Source organism: Narcine bancroftii, chromosome 4 (genome assembly GCF_036971445.1).
Source record: "Narcine bancroftii isolate sNarBan1 chromosome 4, sNarBan1.hap1, whole genome shotgun sequence".
Lineage (NCBI taxonomy): Eukaryota > Metazoa > Chordata > Chondrichthyes > Torpediniformes > Narcinidae > Narcine > Narcine bancroftii.
In genome coordinates this window covers 270,245,707-270,265,919 of record NC_091472.1, presented here as the reverse complement: position 1 = coordinate 270,265,919, position 20,213 = coordinate 270,245,707, and the positions used below count along the sequence as shown (strand labels likewise).

The 20,213-nt window shown below is 40.7% G+C and overlaps 2 long non-coding RNA genes across 5 annotated transcripts in view; one reads left to right on the top strand and one right to left on the bottom strand.

The window, feature by feature from the left end:
• The window catches only part of LOC138760126 (uncharacterized), a 30,751-nt gene extending 27,930 nt beyond the window's left edge, over window positions 1-2,821 (top strand). For all 4 annotated transcript variants that reach the window (XR_011355443.1, XR_011355441.1, XR_011355442.1 and 1 more), the window contains 2 exons: window positions 759-999; window positions 2,236-2,821. This is a non-coding gene — a long non-coding RNA (uncharacterized lncRNA). The remainder of the gene's footprint in view (window positions 1-758; window positions 1,000-2,235) is intronic.
• The window catches only part of LOC138760127 (uncharacterized), a 40,667-nt gene extending 27,067 nt beyond the window's left edge, over window positions 1-13,600 (bottom strand). Inside the window, exon 1 of the long non-coding RNA XR_011355444.1 lies at window positions 13,497-13,600. This is a non-coding gene — a long non-coding RNA (uncharacterized lncRNA). The remainder of the gene's footprint in view (window positions 1-13,496) is intronic.
• Window positions 13,601-20,213: the final 6,613 nt, after the last annotated feature.

Below are 20,213 nucleotides of genomic sequence, written 5' to 3'. Positions count from 1 at the left end.
GCAAATGAACTTGGTAATAAGATCTTTTAGGCAGCTGTTAGTATGCCCATGGGCAAGGCTCTCTCGTTGCATGTCTCAAAGGAGAAGGATCAAAACACACATGTCTGTCAAATATATTTACACTTTAGACACTCCATTCAATCATTTCTTTTTGCTACCTGTCATATAAGTAGAGCCAAGTTACCATAAACGAGCCAGTCTACCGACACTGCCCATCTGGAGAATCAGAAATGACGCCACAAAACAACAGTCAGTTTTAAGAAGTAATTTGACTGAGATTCCTTTGTCAGTGACTGTGAGAACAGTCACTGCAGAGACTAACAAGGGCTAAGTGCTAATGAAGAAGGCTACTTTCAAGCAGATGGTGCATCAACTGTGTTACCATCACTGCAGTGCACACTTACATTAAGCAGTCACTAATTTATCAGTTGTCAAGACCAGGAATTTCATCAATTTTCTTTTGGAAAACAGCCAACAGGGCAATAGATATACTTCTGCTCTGTGTTTCATTTGCCCTCAAGTTGTTTTTCCACTCTTCTGAAGCTAGTGAAAGGAGCAAAACAAAGTCCTAGTCTTAAAAAGACTTGCTGTTCTTCTCAGCAAGAATGAAATGGGTGGCATGTGACTGATCTTGGCTCAGTAAAGAGGGGCCTCAAGCAAGAAAAATATACACGCCTGCCTGTGCCATATTTAATTGAGTGGAGAATGTGACAGGCTCTCTTACTCTTGCCTATTTTTTTTCCATCCACCTCACGCAGGCAATCTTTTAAAACCACATGAGGTTACAGTACAAGTCTCAAAATCGCGATGCCAGAAAGCTAGATCACCCGAATATCCAGGCTTACCGAAAGCGCTTGCCTGAAATCCGGACCAACCAAGAATCCAGTCTTCTTGAAATCTCTCAGCTTTTGCGTGCATGCTTGTATGCTTGAATGTGTACATGTATAAGCACTACAGGTCCACAGCGGCAACAAGTGACCACACAGAAGTCGCAGAAAGGTAAGAAAAAAACTTATTTGTTTTTATGTACTTTGTATTTTATATGAAAAATGTTTCATTAATAAACTATCAGAATTTACCTGTTTATTCTCCTTTAAATTTAAGAATCTGGAAAATCCGAAAATCTGGACCGAACCAATCCTCGAATGATCTGGATTTTACGACTTTTACCGTAGTTTCTATCCCTATCATCTTTCATTGTCCAGAAAGTTAGGGCACATGGGGTCCAAGGGTTTTTGTAAACTGAATCCAAAATTGGCTTGCTGTAAGGAGATAATGGTGGAGAGTTTTTTTTTCTAACTGGCCTTTATGTTGTTTGTCATTGACATGGATAAGTAAGCTTTCTGGTTACAAAGAGATTGTGAGGATGGCTGCCTAAGGGTGCAAAGGGACTTTGATCAGCTTGAAATATGAGCAGAGTGGTCGCAGATGGAACTTAATTCAGAATAGTAAGAGGTGATGCATTTGGCAGGACAGATGGAGCAGGCAGAAAGGACCTTAGCACCTTACAGAAAGACCTTGAGGTTCAAGTTGAAATCTCTCTAAAATTGGCAATGCAGGTGGATAGGGTAGTGAAGAAGGCATTTTGCTTGCTTGCCTTCCTAGACAAGCTTATTAAGTATTGAGTATAAAGTTTGGAGCATCATGTTGTAATTGTTCAAGGACAAACGTAGAATATTGTGTGGTGTTTCAGTCACCACACTATAGGCAGAATATGGGAGTGTTTGAAGAGTTCAGAGAGGATTCACCAAGATGTTACCTGGAATTGAGGTCTTTAATTGCAAGGAGAGATTGGACAGGCTAGGATATTTTTCACTTGAGTGCATTAAGGTGGGGAGGTGACATTAAAATGGATTTATCTAATTATGAGGGACATAGATAGGATGGATAGTCACCGTCTTTTTCCAAAGGTAGAGAGTTTAAAACTCGAGGACATCGATTTAAGGTGAGAAGGGAAATGTGTAAAGGAGATTGAGGAGCAACTTTTTGACACAGAGGTCAGGAGGCACACGGACAATCTGCCAGAGAAAGAGATACTGCCAGATAAAATATTTAAAAAGCAGATACATGGGTAGGAAACAAATAGAGGGATATAGACCAAATATAGGGAAATAGGATTAGCAACAGTAGGTATTTCGCTCATCATAGAAGAGACATGCCAAACGGCCAGTTTCTGTGCTGTAAAATTCATGACATTAATATTTATACAGAGATTAATTATCCTTTTGTTTCCAGATCATATACCTCTTCTTGACTACATCCATCAAGGTCATTGATGAACATAAAACTCAAGTTGGCATCAACAAGATCTAGAACCATATAGATTCCTACCTGGAAAAGTTCCAAGCAATGTGGCATTGTAATCGTTGGTCTCAGCTACAGTGTGACATTTGTGTATTTTCATTCTGACAGTATGATTTCAGAATGGAGATGGTCTAGGGCTTTCCAGTTCACCATAGCTCTTCAACCCCATGGAAATGTATCCAGTCACATTGATGCCCATGATGCTGAGGTCTGTAAATTGTTCGATTCTCAACTGTACTTTCAGGTGGTCACAGGGATACTCTTGGCTACCTGTACTATTGTGTCTAAACATTGCTAGAATAATGTAGAGACATCCACTATTCAAAGGGTGTCTGGCTTTTGTTATTCCATGTTCAGCCTCACCTCTTGTATAATTCCAGCATTTGCTGTTTTCAGATTAGATTTTCCATTATTTTAAAATGATTCACTTTTATGTCATGAATTGAGATATATTACTGGATTAAAGATGAGCACCTTCAGTCAAAAAGACTCAATCGATTATTATGAAACAAGTCAAGCCTCTTCAATTTTTCAACAAATACTTTTCCAGCATTTTAACACTTTGGAGTCCGGCCATTTTTAACCTTTCACACTATATACTCCAGATTGGGTCTATGGGTAAACTACAGTATGAACCAGCTGATGGTTGGGTATAAAACCAGCACCAGAAAATGGGGACACAGAGTATATGTACTTGTTGGTAATCCCTGAAATCCAGGACATGGAGTCCAAAGGATTAACAGCAAAGCAAGATTTTTACAAGCAACAAGAAAATATGTAGCAGTTTTGATTATTTTTCATTAAACAGAACATTGAACATGTATTTCATGATCTATCTTGGTTCGGGCTCTGAATTGGAGGAGGCGGCGACTGGAGTTCAGGCGACTATCTGCAGGAGGAGGAGCTTGGAGAGAGTGACGGGCAGGTAAGACGTTAAATTCCAGGGCTTACCGGGGCTTGGGCCTACTTGGTTCGGGCTGTGAGTCAGAGGAGGCGGTGACTGGAGTTCGGGTCACTATCTGGAGGAGGAGGAGCTTGGAGAGAGTGAGGGGGTTAAATTGGTCAAGGGTCCAATAAGAGGGTAAGTATAAGGGAGTGGCCAGTGAAGAGTGGCCCAGTGAGTGAGTGGCACAGTGAAAGAGTGGGTTCTTGAGGCTTGGGCTCGAGAGGCTTGGGCTCGAGAGGCTTAGGCGAGCAGAGGCTGAGGATGAGCGTGCTGGACTAAAGGTAAGACACTAACAGTTAATTTAATATATATCTGTTTATTTTTTACTTTGTAAGGTGTGAGGAGAAGGAGGAAGGATGAGTGTGAGGGCAGTTTTCTGCTCTCAGTGTCACATGTTGGAAGTCATGGAGTCTTCACGTCTCTCGGACATCCACGTGTGCACAAAGTGGGCTGAGCTGCAGCGTCTAAGGGACTGAGTCAGGGAACTCGATGACCTCTCTCTGGTTAGGGAGAGTGAGGCCATCACAGACAAGGAGTGTGGCCTGAAGGATCGGGTCAAGGAACTTGAGCTGCAGCTCGATGACCTCACTCTGGTTAGGGAGAATGAGCCTATCGTAGACAAGAGCTACAGGGGTAGCACAGGGGCCATGGGAAGAGGGGCAGTGGGCTACTGTTAGGAGAAAGAAAGGGAGGGGTCAGGTTCATGTACAAGCACTTGAGTCTGTAATCTTCAGAAATCGGTATTCCACCTTGAGTACTGAGGAGGGGGATAGTCAGACTATGGTGGGCAGAGGTGTGGTGTCAACCTCTGTGACCCAAAAAGGTAGGGATAAAAGGAAAAGGGCGATAGTTATAGGGGATTCAATGGTTTGGAGGACAGACAGAGGTTTTTGTGTACGCGATAAGGAAAACCGGATGGTGATTTGCCTCCCTGGTGCCAGGGTCCAGGATGTGACTATGCACGTTCAGAACATCCTAAAAGGGGAGGGTGAGGAGCCTGAGGTTGTGGTACATGTTGGTACCAATGATGTTGGAAGGAAGGAGGAAGTGGTCCTGCAAAATGAGTATAGGGATTTGGGTAGGAAGCTTAAAAGGAGGACCACTAAGGGGGTAATCTCTGGATTGCTTCCTGTGCCACATGACAGTGCGGACAGAAATAGAATTAGGTGGAGGTCATGTGGCTAAAGGGGTGGAGTAAGAGACAGGGTTTCAAGTTCTTGGACCACTGGATCCTTTCTTGGGGAAGATGGGACCTATACTGTAATGATGGGTTACATCTTAATCCCAGAGGGACCAGTCTTCTGGCAGGGGCATTTGCTAGGGCTGTCGGGGGGGGGTTGGGGTTTAAACTAGTATGGCTTTAGGCAGGACAGTAGGCTGAGGAAAGAGACAAGTTTGAATAAACTGAGGGAAGAAAAGCAAGAAGTAGTAAAAAGATGTTGTAGTGAAAATTGTGTGAATGGAAGAGAGGAGGATATGCAGAAGGTAGGATGTAGGAGATCCCAGAGATGTATTTATTTTAATGCGAGGAGCATAGTAAGGAAGCTGGATGAGCTAAAGGTGTGGATTGACATGTGGCATTATGATGTTGTGACCATTAGCGAGATGTGGTTGAAGGAAGGTTGTGACTGGCAGTTGAATGTTCCAGGATTTTGCTGCTTTAGATATGACAGAGTTGGTGGATTAAGAGGGAGAGGTGTGGCATTACTTGTCAGGGAGGATATTACAGCAGTGCTGAGGCAAGGTAGACTGGAGGGCTCATCGAGGGAGGCAGTGTGAGTAGAGCTGAAAAATAAGAAGGGTGAGGTTACTATTATGGGGGTATATTATAGGCCTCCAAATGGGGAAAGGGAACTAGAAGAGCAAATGTGCAAGGAAATAGGTGAGATGTGCAGAAGAAATAGGGTGGTGTTCGTTGGGGATTTCAGTTTTCCAAATATAGATTGGGAAATGCAGTCAATAAAAGGGAAGGATGGCTTAGTGTTTGTGCATTGTGTTCAGGATTGCTTTTTGCAATAATATGTTGAGATGCCAACTAGAGGGGGAACGGTGTTATATCTATTGTTTGGGAATGCAATGGGGCAGGTGATGGAGGTAAGCATTGGAGAGAACTTTGGATACAGTGATCATGGGTCCATTAGCTTTAGCTTAATGATGGAAAGGGATAGGTCGGGTCCGAGGTTGAAGGTATTCGAGTGGGGGAAGGCCAGATTTGGAGAAATGAGAAGAGATTTGCAGAGAGTTGTGTGGGTGATCTTTTTGCTGGAAAGGATGTAGAGGAAATTTGGGGGGCATTTAGGGGTGAGATTTTGAGAGTACAGGATCTTTATGTTCCAGTTAGGCTGAAGGGGAAGACTAAAGGTTCAAGGGAGCCGTGGTTTTCTGGTGAAATTAAGAAGTTGGTTCAGGACAAGAGGGAGGCCTATACCAAATATAAAAAACGAGGAATTGAGGAGGTGTATGGTTGTTACTTAGATTGCAGGAAAAACCTTAAGAGGGAAATTAGAAAGGCAATAAGAAGGTATGAGGAGTTCATAGCTAATAAGGCCAAGGTTAATCCTAAGGTTTTTACAGATATGTGAACAGTAAAAGGAGGGTTAAGGATAGAATAGGTCCACTGGATGATGGGGCCAGTGAACTATGTCGGGAACCGTATGAGATGGAAGAAATATTGAGCAATTTTTTTCTCGTCCATATTCACGAGGGAAAGGGACATTGGACTATGAGATAAGTGAGGCAAATGGCTTAGTTATGGAAAGGATAGGGATTAGTAAAGCAAGAGCTTTGGAGCTTCAAGGGTCAATTAAGGTGGATAAGTCTCCTGGTCCTGATGGAATTTTTCCCAGGACTTTAAGGCAGGTCAGGGAACAAATAGTGGGGGCACTGACAGTGATTTTTCAAAGATCACTGAAGGAGGGGGTGATACCACAGGATTGGAGGGTTGCAAATGTTGTTCCAATGTTCAAAAAAGGCAGTAGGTGTAGGCCAAGTAATTATCGACCGGTAAGTTTGACTTCGGTGGTGGGGAAGGTTATGGAGGGTATTCTTTGAGATAGTATATGCGCATATCTGGATAGGCAGGGATTGATTAGGGGCACCCAACATGGGTTTGTAAAAGGAAAGTCATGTTTGACAAACCTTGTTGAGTTTTTTGAGGAAGTGACAAAAATACCAAGAAATTTGGAGGTAGCAATATCAACTGCTGCACTGTCAGCTGAAATAAAGCCTTTGACTTCATTAATTACATGGGATTTTGAAACAGCCTCTGCAAATTTGGGGAATTACATTGGCTCCATAACTGCATGCAAGCCATGATTCTAATCAATGGGCCTGCAAACGAGCCATTCTCATTGATGACCAGTGTCAAAGAGGGCTGCTTCCTTGTCCCAACACTTTCCATTTTTTCTCTATAGCGTTGTCTTTCTTCACCAATAAATACCTATTAGACTGGAGCTAATCTTCTCTTATTTGGGGAGTGTTCAACCCAGAATCAAGATCAGAGGGCAGTAGTTGAACTGCAATGTGGAGGCACTTATACTTTTGTTCGCTGTGATGCACTGTAGTGACAGTAAGCTGACACAAGATTCAAAGCACCTTAGACTCTGCTGTGGGTAGCTGTGCCCTGCTCCCAAGTAACTGACCTCGAGAGGGGCTGGATATGTCTTATATCCTGGGTGGCTGATTGGCAGCCTACCGGGTGGTGTTTGGTCCATTCAGGTCGATTGATTGACAGCCAGGCAGGTGTTGTCTGTCCTCCAGTGATCTTCCTGCAGGTACAGTGGTCGCCCCTTCCAGTAAGGTAGTGGTGTATCATCACATTTGCACCCTCACAGGTCTAGATCCATCATCATTGATTGATACTTCCAATGGGAGAGAATAGGCCGTCCACTCAACATCCACAAGATGAAATTCCATACCAACCTCCCCCTGCTACACTACACTCCCCAATGACAATAAAGATTGCAAGACTTTGGTGTGTGTGGAAGATTTCCCATATTTTTAATATATTTAATAAGAGATCAGTGTGGAAATTCACCATTTTCAGTGTGTAAACATTTTTTTTTGTCAATTAAGAAAAATGGTGGACAAACACAATGCTAGAGAAACTCAGCTGGTCAAATAGTGTACTTTATATAGCAAAGATAAAGATACATAACCAACTTTAAGGGTTTGAGGCCTTTATCAAGGTAGATGAAGGGTTCAAGCCAGAAAAATTGGTTATATATCTTTATTGTTGCTATATAAAGTTCACTGTTCAACCTGCTGAGTTTCCCCAGCATTGTGGCTTTACTTCAATCATGGTGTCTGCAGACTTCCATATTTACCTAAGAAAAATGGTGGTTGGAGATTGAGACTTCAAGCCTGACACAAAACTCATGGCCTCCCAAGCAGTAGTGACCACACCCTCTTTAAGCTCTGAAGCCTGAACAACCAACATCAGTCACCTCAAGATATTGGAGAGAGCTCAGTTTGTGATGTTTCATTTTCCAAGCACTCATTTTCAGTTGTGGCTGAGAGCGAACATGGCAACAGATGTTAATTTCACAACTTGAGCTTGAAAATGAAGTTTTACACAATTGTGTTTTTAACACTGTATGTGATAAGCGACAAATCTCACCAGAGAAGGATTATGTCAGTGTTAAGATTCTAATGGAAATTTTATTGGAATCTAATAAAATCATAAAACATATTTGATGGCTGTGTGTGAGATTAACAGGTTGAGCATTATTTCTGACTTCCCACATGATACAATATTTGTAACCCTGGTGCATTTATGCAATAGCTTTAGTTAAAAGACAAACAAAATTTGACACTTTGACACATTAAGCAATAAACCAAACAGCTCAGCCAAAAAGATAGGCTTTCCCATATATAAAGCATGGACAGTTATGGAGAGGAAGAGATATATATGAAGGGAATCCCAGAATTTAATGCTGCAGAGCTGGGTGGCTATGAAGGATATATTGGAAGGAAAAGGTGGCTGGGGTTGTGGGTTGGGTTTTAAATTATGGGCACAGTGAAGACACTTCCACACAAGAGAAAGGAAAATATTAATTGTCTTAACCACTTTTATGGAAGAAGTGCAAAAATATTGATATTGGACAATGAGAAAAGTAGGAAGAAAGATCAATGTTCATTCGAACCAAGATAAGCATTTGGAAAAGTATAAATGTTATAATTGGTCTTGCCAGCTTCTCTTATAAGAAGCTATTCATTCAAAATTATAAAAGCCTTTGAAAAGAAATAAGATTTAAGATACATAAAAATGAATTTAAATTATAAGAAAAACAAAATTTTGTTGCTTGTTCAAAGAAAACTATTTACTTCTATGTTCAATGTTTGAGATGGAGGTACAAGTGCATTAAAATCAATACTGCCAGGCTGGGAGATAGCTTCTTCCCACAGGCTGTGAGATTGATGAACAGTATCCTGTATATGAGAAAATCATCCCAAAATATTCAAAAATGTATTTTAAATTATAAATATAGGTCATTATTATATAATATGTATGAATTGTGTGTGTACACAGGGGTCCAGAGATGATAATATATTTGAACTTAATGTTTTATTGTTCTAAATCAGGACAATTCACCCTTGGTCTCTAACAGATTATTGCAATGATAGCCCATATTTAATAATTTTCTATGATCATAAGAAATTTCAAGGTTATACTAAGAAAAATATGAAGCTATAATTAGCCATGCAATATGTCAGTTTTGCCAATGACAATGGCAGAGCTATTGAAACAACTAATTATTTTTTTACTGCAATCGCAGCATCTGCAGACTTTCGAGTTTCACAGCCAAATGACATACTGGAATCTATAATATTCTTTAGTTTATGAAGAGATTATATTCTGGGGAAAACGCTGGTTAAGCAATAATTTGTAAATTGAAAAAGAAATTGCCCTCGGTGTCAAGGTAAAAACCTGAATACAGTCCAATGTTCTAGAATTCCAGTCAATACAAAAACTAAATATTTAGAAAATACATCTTTTATATATATTTTAAAGAGTATAAAAGATGTAAAAGCAGACAAAATGTAAAGATCCTATATGGACAAATGCATAATTTCAAAGTCGTCTTGGTTTCTGCCCTTCAAAAATACATTGGTACATTATTTGCAGAATGCATAAATTTTAATTTGGAGATATAGTACGATAACAGGCCATTCCAACCCATGAGCCAATGCTGCTCAATTATACCCATGTGACCAATTAATCTATCAACCCTCTATGTATTTAGAACATGGGAGGAAATCAGACTACCCGGGGAGAATGAACAAACTCCACACAGGCAGTGCTGTATTCAAACCTGGGTTGCAGCTGCTGTAATAGCATAGTGAGTTAACAACAGTTAACAGTGTTAACTGCACTGCCCTTAAAATCCAATATTTTTTATTTGTCTGTCTGATCACTTCTTCAGCTCATAATTTTCCCTGCTCTGAATGGGGATTTTTTTTTTGACAATTACTGTATGCTCTCTTCTTCTCTCTCTTTGGCTTGGCTTCGCGGACGAAGATTTATGGAGGGGGTAAAAAGTCCACGTCAGCTGCAGGCTCGTTTGTGGCTGACAAGTCCGATGCGGGACAGGCAGACACGATTGCAGCGGTTGCAAGGGAAAATTGGTTGGTTGGGGTTGGGTGTTGGGTTTTTCCTCCTTTGCCTTTTGTTCGTGAGGTGGGCTCTGCGGTCTTCTTCAAAGGAGGTTGCTGCCCGCCAAACTGTGAGGCGCCAAGATGCACGGTTTGAGGCGTTATCAGCCCACTGGCGGTGGTCAATGTGGCAGGCACCAAGAGATTTCTTTAGGCAGTCCTTGTACCTTTTCTTTGGTGCACCACTGTCACGGTGGCCAGTGGAGAGCTCGCCATATAACAGGATCTTGGGAAGGCGATGGTCCTCCATTCTGGAGACGTGAAAAAGCTTGGACTCGATGCTGTCGACCTCTGCCATCTCGAGTACTTCGACGTTAGGGGTGTAAGCGCTCCAATGGATGTTGAGGATGGAGCGGAGACAACGCTGGTGGAAGCGTTCTAGGAGCCATAGGTGGTGCCGGTGTATGCTACACCGATAGAAAATACTGTGGATACAGGAAATCTGAGATAAGTAAAGAACATTAGAACTCTCAGCAAGTCAGACATCATCCATATAGAGAGAAAGAGCTAATACCTGCTGAAGATGGCTGTTTTGTCAAATTGGACGAAATCCATTTTGGGAACTAAAACCTGTCCATTTCCTATTTGGACACATGGAGGTGGAAAGAGTGAGCAAATTTAAATTCCTTAGAGTCACTCTCTTGGAGAAATAAAAACACAATGCTGGAGAAACTCATCAGGTCAAACAATGTCCTTTATGTTGCAATGATAAAGGTTCAAGCCCAAAATGTCAGTTATGTATCTTTAACTTTGCTGTATAAAGTATATTACTTGACATGCTGAGTTTTTTTTCAACATTGTGTTTGTACTTCAACCACGGTATCTATAGACTTCAGAATTTTACTGCTATTTTGTAGGACCTTTCTTAGATCCATCACAATATGCCATTGTAAAGAAAGTATGCCTAATGAGTTTGCGGAGGTTCGGAATATCATCAAAAGCCACGGCAAAGTCCACACTGACCGGCTACGTCATGGCCATGCAGGGGGGCACCATACTGGGAGGAAAGGCCTGAAAAAAGTAGTGGACACGGTCAAAACTCTCTTCACCATTGAGAACATTTACACTGAACTTGCTGTCGGAGAGCAGTAGCAATGATCAAGAATCCACGCCATGCAGGACATGTTCTGTTCTTGCTGTTACACAAAGCTTGTATCTCCAGGTTCAGGAATGGCTGTTACTTCTTCACAATCAGACTCCTAGACAAAAGGCTCAAAGAGTCATTTAAGGGTTCCTACATTGTGCATTATTAATTACTGAATATTTATTTTTCTGTATTTGCACAGTCAGTTTGTTTACATTTCTTTCTTTGTAAACAATTTTTTATTTTGTTTCCATTTCTTTCTTCTTGAATATAGTTTACAGTTACTGATAATTAGAAATTTTATCTGGCCGGCAGGAAAATGAATCTCGGGGCTGTATGTGATGTCATATATGTATTCTGACAATAAATTTGAACTTTGAAATTTGTAAAATGAGGACTGCAAAACAATCAAATTGTAGATTTAAGGTTGTTCATTTCAATATTATATCAACAATTTTTTGGATTGCTGACAAGATTGAACATTGCCCAATCAGAGCATTTGTTGCAGGAATGGTCACATATCAAATATTTTGTTATGAAACACTTCGATGTTCTGTGGCAAGCAAAATCAAAGAGGCTTGATGAATAAAGGTGTAATGTGTGTGATTTTTTAAATTAAATAATGAAGGTTCAGGGCAAACTTTGGCAACCTGCAGATAATTAGGGAATGGACTGGACATATGGATGATAGACTCATCCAAATAATTATCTGGGCAAGTTATGCAAAAAAAACATAGTCTAAAGCTTAGAGTGAACTATATTTAAAGTTGAAGAACAGCTTGCAAGGGAACTGAACTCAGAGTTGATCTGTGCACAATTGGGAATGAATGCCTTCAAATGATTGCTGTAGTGAGCTGCATTTAGAGTCAGATAATGTAATACGAGTGGAGATTATAAATACTGACAAGGACCAAACCTGTTGAAAAGTACAGCAAACAGAGGTTACATTAGTGTACAACGCTATGCAGTACTTTTAGCAAGCAATCATTGGTAATCATATATTATACTATTTGCACTGTTAGCATTTTACTTGCCTGTTAATTAATCTTTATAAACATTCAGAATAATTCTAGATTATGCTGATTGTGAGACATTTGGGGTTTTACCCAATAGTTTCAGGTTAAACCAATGGATGAAGGATAAATATCCATAAGACAATATTTTGTTCTTTTATATCTTCCATCACCCCTTTATTATCTGATTAGATCTCTTGTCCTCGATCTCTTGTCCTTGATCTCTTGTCCAAGATCTCTTGTCCTTGATCTCTTGTCCAAGATCTCTTGTGCTCGATCTCTTGTCCTCGATCTCTTGTCCTTGATCTCTTGTCCTCGATTTCTTGTCCTCGATCTCTTGTCCTAGATCTCTTGTCCTTGATCTCTTGTCCTTGATCTCTTGTCCTAGATCTCTTGTCCTAGATCTCTTGTCCTAGATCTTGATCTGTACTTTCTTCCTCTTTTACTTAAAAAGCTATTATTTTCATCTTTCAGATGAAAGATGAGCAAAATCAAAATGTTAATTCTATTTCTCTTGGCTGAATAATTCCAAAAATGTCTGTTAAGTATTTGCAGCCTCTGTTCCTTAAATAAAACTAGTATGATAGATCCAGAAAAGTAAAAATAAATCATATATATTTTGATATCAAAATATAAACAGGCCTAATAATGTCCACATAGTGACATAATTTTTGGGAAGATGCATTTAGAATGTTCAAAAAGTTTTGTTCGATTTAAAACCTCCAATTGAAACGCACAGATTGTGTCATTTAAAAGTATTTGCAAGACAACAGTGGAAATTATGTAAGTGGGAAGGGATCATTGCATCACTTCCATTTGATATTATCATAATTAAAGTGATTCATGCTCCCAAAAAAGCTCTGGACTTAAATATATTTATTAAATCCTTTTGGGATTTAAGATAGTTGCATTGTTGAAGATTTCCAATCGTGTGAGTGTTGAGCATTTCCCATGAGATGATCCATCAAATATTTGGACAGGATGATTAATGGAGACACATATAGAGAAACAGTGGATTTTTATCAGTCATATTAGGATACAAGACTTATGTCATTGACTTGGTTTAAGTTTCACTGTTTGGAATCAAGTTACCAGTTAGCACAAAATACGTGCTTATTTTAAGCAATTTGAATGATGGAAGTTAATTAATATTACAACACAACTTCATGATGATATCAATTCTCATCTGAAATAGCAACTTAGCATTATGCCATGCAAAATATATGTCGCATAGTAAACAGTCTACAAATATTTCTGAAAGTAGATCATAAAAGAAACAGAATAGAGGTAGAAAAAAGTTTGTAAGAGCTGCCGTGGGTGCCCGAGAGCAGAATTACTGAGTCCTTTAACCAATGTAAGATGATATGGTGTTGGAAACTATGATAAATTTAGGGCCTTTTAACCATGCCGCTGAGGGCCAGTAGCAGTATTTCTCCATCTCTTTTCGCAAGGATCTTTTTCTGAATTTCTCTAAATAAAGGAATTGTGAATTTACCCTTCAAAACATGCTGTTGTCTCGACTGTGTCGCAGTGCGAAATGAAGAATGAGTAATTAATGATCAGACATAGTTGAATCGAAGTTCAGTAAAAGTAGTTTTCTCAAATAGTTACACGCAGCTTTTTAACACCCCGCACACTCCAAATGACGTCATCTCGTTGTGATGTCATAATGTCACTCAGAACCTCCTGAGCCACTTTGATTAAGCCTCCAGTGAGCTACTACATGCCCCCCCTCCCCTCAGAACCGGCGATAGGAGGCTAAACCTCTGGTGCTATTATTGTCCACCATTCTTAGGCGGACGTCCACGCCTTCGCTTCAGGCATCGTGATAAGGGCCGATCAAGGTTGAGATGAGAGGGCTTTAGTCAGTCAATTGCAAATGTCTCTGGATGCCCCTCAATGACCAGTACACTAGTTGGGCAATTGTTTTGTAGCACTCTGAAGGGGCCCTCATATGGCCTCTGTAAGGGTGGCCCATGTGCACCTCTATGCACAAACACAAACTCACAGCCCCAGAGTTGCTTTAGGATGGAGGGTGTCATTGTTCCAAGCTGCTCCCACAGTCTGCCTAAGACTTCAGTTTGTGCCACCTCCTGTTGACATGCTGCTGGCATGAACTCCCTAGGTACAATGAGCGGGGCTCCATAAACCAATTCTGCCAGTGAGGAGTTTAAATCTTCCTTGAGTGCTATTATTTTTCCCAGGAGGATCCAGGGCAACTCGTTTGCCCATTCAGGTCCCTGGAGGTGGGCCATCAATGCAGCCTTCATGTGCCTATGGAAGTTAAGCTGTCATGTGGTGGAGCTGCATTCCCAGCAGTCATGACAAAATCTCCCAGAGTGCAGAAGTACCTACTAAAAAATGCTAGAGGCTTTCATTGTCCATTTGTGTACTGTTCCAAGACCTACCTCTGCATCAGATGCGTCTATCGACAAGGTGGTTGATGTAACCATTTGTGGATGGACCAACAATGTTGCCTTTGCTAGGCCATATTTGGTCTGCTGGAATGCTACCATCATCTCCTTTGTCCACTCGAGTTCTTTGGCATCACTGGATACAAGGTCGAAGAGGGGTTTCATAATATGAGCTGCAAAGGGTAGAAAGCAACAATAGAAATTGACCATTCCCACAAATTCCTGGAGTCCTTTGATCTTATCAGGCCTTGTAAATTTGAAGATAGCTTCCACCTTGCTAGGCAATGGAATGACACGCCGGCTATTGATCTGATGTCCTAAGAACTCGATAGAGGACTGCCTGAATTTGTATTTGGCACGGTTCACAGTTAGCCCAAACTCCTGTAGGTGGTGGCAGAGTAAACACAGATGCTCCAGGTGCTCTTTGTGGAAGTAGATGGCAACGAGTATGTTGACCAAGTATACGAAAAGAAATGTCATGCCCCTATCTGCATCTTTGAGCCCAAAGGTATTCTCAAAAATTCAAAGAGGCTGAATAGTGTTATGATGGTGGCCTTGGGCACATCCTCCAGGTTGACAGGAACCCACACACCAAGTCAATTTTATATAATATCCTGGCCCCATAAAGATTAGCTGTAAAGTCCTCTAATTGGGACACAGGGTTGCAGTCAGCAGTGGTAGCATCGCTGAGATGCCTTTAATCCCCGCAAGATCTCCAGCCTCCCATGGCTTTGGGCACCATATATAGTGGGGAAGCCCACAGTCTATCAGACCTGCGTATAATTCCAAGTTTCTCCATTTTGTGGAACTCTAGTTTTGCATGCCTCAACTTGTGAAGTGGGAGGCGTCAGGCACTGGTGTGTAAAGGAGGTCCTTGGGTGTGGCAGTAGAAAACTGGGAAGTGACAATATCTGGAAACTTCACAAGAAGTTGGGCGAATTCGTGGTTCAAGTACTCCACAGTGTCTAATGTAGGGCGGGTGGTTTGGCTTTTTCAACGAATTCACCAGCGTGGCCCTTTTAAGTCCACCATCAGTAAGTGAGCTCTGAGGATGTCAGCACCCAGCAACAGCCGGGACACAGCAGCAAGAATAAACTTCCATGTGAACTTATTGTTGCTGAATTTCGGGGGTATAGTCGCATGAATCGAACTGTTATTCACTGCAGTGAGTGCCGGACCCACGCTCCTTGTATGGGTGTCAAAGCCCAAAGGAGGAAGGATACTAACCTCCCCACCAAGGTCAACTAGAAATTTGCATTGGGAGAGTTTGTGCCAGACATAGAGTAGGCTATTACAGTGGCCAGCCACCATAGCCATTGTCACAGTCATGCTTGTCTGGGGGAATGTGCACCCTCATCACCTATACTCATGGAGCATGGGCCCTTGGGTGTGATGCAACACTAATTTCTATGGGCCTTGTGTCTTGCTGTTTCACATGCCACAGAATGTCTGCACGGGCGGCCACTGTTCGAGGGTTATGAAAGTCTTCGTCATCCAACATGAGGCCGATGTCTTCTGGCATATGCTCTAAAAACAACTGCTTGAAAAGCAAGCAAGGCCTATGGCCGTCTGCCTGTACCATCATGTCGTTCATTAACTCTGAAGGGGTGTGGTCCCCCAGGCCATCGATATGGAGGAGTCGTGCAGCTTGCTTGCAATGTGAAAGACTGTAAATCTGGAGAAGGAGGGCTGTTAGGGCTTCATATTTGCTGAGAGCTGGTGGGTCCCAAAGGAAATCCACTACTCAACCAGCTGTGTCCTGGTCGAGGGTGCTTACCACATGATAGAACTCAGTGGCATCCACTTCTATCTGGCGAATGTGGAACTGGGCCTCAGCCTGCCAGAACCAAACTTCAGGTTGAGTGATCCAAAAGACAGGCAGTTTGCGTTGTCCATGTTAGGTCAAAAATCTGTTTAGACCTGTCAGGTCACCAACGTAGCAAATGTGTCACAGTGTGAAATGAAGAATGAGAATATGATCAAACGTAGTCGAGTCAAAGTTCAGAAGTCGTTTTCTAACACAGTCACACGCAGCTTTTTAAAACCTCGCAAATACCAAATAATGTCACTTGGAACCTCCCAACCTGGTTCAATTAAGCCTCCGGTGAGTCACTACACTACTTAAATTTATATGAATTAGCAGTGGGCTGTAAAAAATATATTTTTTTAAATATGAAATCAGTAAAATCAATGCTTGCCGGCAAGATGGTTAATTATTCTTTAAAATATTGAATTTGTAAGTACAGTTGCACAATTTTGGCAATTTGTCACATTTATAGCAATAATTATAATTTTCCTCAAAAGATGAATGAATTGCTTGACAGTAAAAGTAGACATTTTCAGAGAGCTTTGGGCATGCATTGGAACTTGATAGCAAGAAATATCATTTATCCTCAAGTAAAAATAAGGTAGTATCAAACATATTATATTTGCTGTTAACTTTGTAGACATAACAAAGAAAATTGTCTTCAGATTAATGGGATCTTATTTGCCAAGTCACATTGATAGCTTCACATTTGATGCAATAAAATTGACCATATGATTTCATTTCAGGATATTTCTTTCTAAGCTTATCAAAATGGACCTTAAAATGTGCAAAAAAACAAATACAGGTAACACACTTATCTTCTCTCCTATCTTTTACTTCCACTATTAGCCTGTCCTTTTCGATTTGATTCTCCAACTCGCATAAGGCGGCATGGTTAGTGCAACAGTTAGCATGATGATATTACAGTGGCAGCGAGCTGGATTTGAACCCGAGTGCTGTCTGCAAGGAGTTTGTAGGTTCTCCCTGTGACAATCTTTAGAGATGGCTCAAAGCAAAAATCATTCAGCATATTTCTTAAATCTGAGCAAAATTAATTCTCTTGTTATAAAATTTTTCCAAGCACATACAAATCACAAAATTGTCTTCTGTCTGCCGTAAGGCAGAGAGAGCCACCGTTAGTGTCACAGTAAAAGAGAAATAGAAGGAAAAGAGAGTTCATTCTGAATCATTGAGTTATATTCTGTGTTGCCTTGAAGATATGAATCCATCACAAGCCTTGAAAATATATTATCAGTCATCTACCTGCAGAACAGAAATATAAAGGATTATGAAGGAAACTAAAAAAAAAGTATATTTTCAAACTAAAACTATCATTGATACCTTTGACCTAAATTTGTAAAATTATAATAAATGATTTAAGATCTTTTACCAACTTTTCTGTTTTTGTTTTTCCATTGTCAGAATCTAGTGAATTATCCTATTCATTCTCTGAGATTAGAAGTAATTACTGATGTAGCATTCGCAATGGCAGTTTATAGGTTGATTAATTCCTATGGCATCCATACAGAGACCAGATTTGTTTGGCACCAGCTGACAACAATGTCACGGTGCTTTTGCTTTGCCTGGGAGCATCTCTGTGGCTTAGTGGCTAATATTGCTCAGGCCCAAAATAAGTGGTTTCTGTCAATCATACTTAACTGCTGGTATTGCCTGCCATTCCCTCTGCAGAAGGAGCACCCTCTAATACTTTGTTTCATTTTTAACCTATAACCTAACCATAACCTGATAAGAATACTTGAGCACAAGGCAGAAGTGGGCTTATAGCTCCCTTGAAAGCCCCTTTTTTTGAATGGTATAAGAATTCAGGAGAACAATTATGCTAAATTCAAAGCCAGATCTTATTGAATAGCAGAGCAAGACAGATAACCCACACCTGCTCTATTTCAAGATTCATGATTCCTTTATTGTCATGTAATAATATGGAACAGGTAATATTGTGGTGCACTGTTAGACACAACCAGACACACACAAGGTAAAGACTGTACAACAGGCTTTAATCAACAGACTTCCAAAAAGCCAGGCTGGCTATTGCTGCAGTAACTCTGAGTGAGACTTCAGAGGCCAGCGCAGGCTTATATCCCGGAGGGTGATTGACACCTGCCCAGGTGGGGCTTGATCCATTCAGGTCGACTGATTGACAGCCAGCCAGGTGTTGTCTGTCCCCCTTACACTCCAGCAGGTACAGAGGTTGCCCCCTGCAGTAGGCCGGTGGTGAACCACCACAAATATTATACAAAATTGCCTTCAAGGAGTCACCGTTAGTGCTGTTCAGCACCCCTTAGAGTAAGAGGGAAAGAAAAACAAAAGAAAGTCTCTTCAGAATCACTGAGTGTCTGTGGATTCCCCACCAGCGCTCCTGCAGCCTCTCCAGCTGCACAGACTCCTGTTTGATCCATCAGCATACCAAGATTAAGATCCAAACCTCTACTATGATCAGGAAATCTTCAGCACACGAAGCCCTTCAGGAACCTATTTTGCCTTCAGCACCATCTCGAATCCAGCCTTCAATATCTGGCTCACATTCAGCCACTGAGCCCCTCACTGGTTTGCTGCCATGGTCATCGTCCTGTAGAGTCATCTCTTCTGCTTCTCCTTCATATCACTGGGTGTTCTCCGTTTCTTGTGCTCTGTGCCAGTCTGCTGCACTGCCCGAGATGCTGCCATCTTGAGCACAGATCTCCACTTAAAAATGTCATAATCTCTTTTAACAGGCCTGTACGGAGCCATCAGCATTAGGTCCGGGCCGTGGAACATTTCTTACGTTCTTATGTTATTACTTGCTCTGATATTTAATTAGAGGAGATTAACTGGTACAGTTTTCCCTAGAGAGATGAGGAATGACCTTATAAAATTATGAGATAGGTAGATAGACAAAGTCTCCTTCCAGCGAAGAGTAGTCTAAAATTATAGAACATAGGTTTCCCGTGATAGGGGAATGATTTAAAGCATTCCTAAGGGTTACGTTTTTCCTGGCACAGAGACAGCGAATAGGGTATTTGTTAAGCATCATGGCATGACCCAGAGCTGTCTATTAACTGTCTATAAGGTTAAACCTTCCCCTTATAGATTATCAGATACCTGATTTGGAATGCATTAATGTATGTAATCAATTGTTAACAATATTGGCCTATAGCCATTTAGGAATGAAGGGCATAAAGGTATAAAAGATGCTTTCCTTTGTTCAGCAGAGAAAATGTGACTTTCTCTCATTAGTGATGAACATCTATCGTGGGACCCGCATGATTTTTCAATCATTCAATTTCCTCCAATACTCCTAATACAATGCAGTTTTTTGCACTAATGACAAACTGTGAATATATTTTACCTTTCTATTTATTTTCTTCTCTTCTCTTCTTATGTGCTCATTATACTTACTTGCTATGAGTGTGTTTCATGTAGCTGGGAAAATGCAGCAAGTAGGATTTTCTTTGCATGTGAGGATTGTGCTTAGGCATCCGGACTGAATGTCTCTGAAGACACTCTGAGAGTAAGGCATGCACCCATTAAATGAATGTTTAGGCAGCCAAGTGCTGCATTGTTGGTAGAAAAGAAAGGTGGAACATTTGTTTAATGGTGTCCTTGTAAATAATGAATACCCTTAAAAAAAAATTGCAGAATGTTAACAGCAAGAATTTGGGAAAGCAAATTGTTTGCTAACCTTAATTGAAAGAGGTCTTGAAAGCAAAAGTGTGGAGGTGTATTGCTTCAGTTGTATTGAGCTTGATAAAGCCATATCCTGTATTCGTTCTTATTCCCTAGTTGGAATTCTTATTTTCTACTTTTGATAAAATTCTTCCTTCACCTAACAACATCATATATTATATTTATAAAGTATACTTTGCAGTTGTTTTTGAGTTGTTTCTGTAGTTTTTTTTTAAACAAAGTACCTGTTAAGCTGTAGTAAATAAAAATGTTAATGTGCTTGTGCATTTCACAGTGTATATCACAATAAACTTATTATCATTATCAT